This window comes from Echinops telfairi, unplaced genomic scaffold (genome assembly GCF_000313985.2).
Source record: "Echinops telfairi isolate 266 unplaced genomic scaffold, ASM31398v2 ScPeMD7_1;HRSCAF=3_0, whole genome shotgun sequence".
NCBI classification, from domain to species: domain Eukaryota; kingdom Metazoa; phylum Chordata; class Mammalia; order Afrosoricida; family Tenrecidae; genus Echinops; species Echinops telfairi.
In genome coordinates this window covers 23,598,169-23,599,215 of record NW_022103896.1, presented here as the reverse complement: position 1 = coordinate 23,599,215, position 1,047 = coordinate 23,598,169, and positions in this window count along the sequence as shown.

The following is a 1,047-nucleotide window of genomic DNA, read 5'->3' as shown; positions in this document are numbered from 1 at the left end:
CTTCCCACAGCTGAGGTCAATTTGATTTCTGTGTCTTCCATCTGGAGAAGTCCACATGTATCACCATCTTTCATATCATTGAAAAATCTTTTTGTAATGAAGTCATTTTTCTTGCAAAATTCCATCATGCAATCTCTAGCTTCGTTTCTAGTGCCCAGGCCACATTTTCCAATGATTGTTTCTTCCTCTTTTTCCCAATCTTTGCATTCCAACTGCCAAGAATTATCAATGCATCTGGATTGCATGTTTGTTCAGTTTTAGATTTAAGAAGTTCAAGCAAGATTCTTTGATGTCTGCATCTCTTGAATTTGTCATTTCCAGCCTCGTAAACCATATGACTCTGTGATTCAAAATGGTCAATATAGGTCAGTCCATTTGAGATTACTAATGCCTGGGCTTTAACTCTTTATTTGATCCATTCTATTTGTTTTGACTTCCACTTTTTCTACATTCATACTTTGTACATTTCAAGTTCCAAATATTCATAGATATTTATGCCCCAACAGTAAGTGAAGGCCCTGAAAACTTGACTCCATCCTTGTCTTTCTGGTCAGCTTTGAGAAGGCAGCTCTTCCGCGCTCGTATTTGGAATGCTTTCCCGCCTGAGCGGCTCATCTTCTGGCCTATATCACATAGTGTTCCTCCGCTATCCGTGAAGTGTTCAGCATCTGATAGCATTCTGCTGCTATTTATAAGGTTTTCAGTGACTAATTCCCCAGAAGTGAATGGTCTGTTCCTTCTCCCTAGTCTGTAGTTAGTCCGGAAGTTCTGCTGAAACCTGATCACCTGAGGTGACCCTCCTGGCATTTGAAAGACCAGTGACATGACCAGGAAAGTACATCCCATGTTGAAGTTTTATGTTTGCTCCAGTGGTTTTCAATGAACAGGAAGCCAAATCTTCATCTAGGAGAAGCAGGGAAGAAGTTACTCTGTTTGAGGTGAGAGAAAAACGCATACATCTACCATCAACAAGGCAACTCAAAACAAAAAGGAGATCACTGATATCAAGAGAGAAAGAAAGATTAAGGCAGAATTGAATCAGAACAA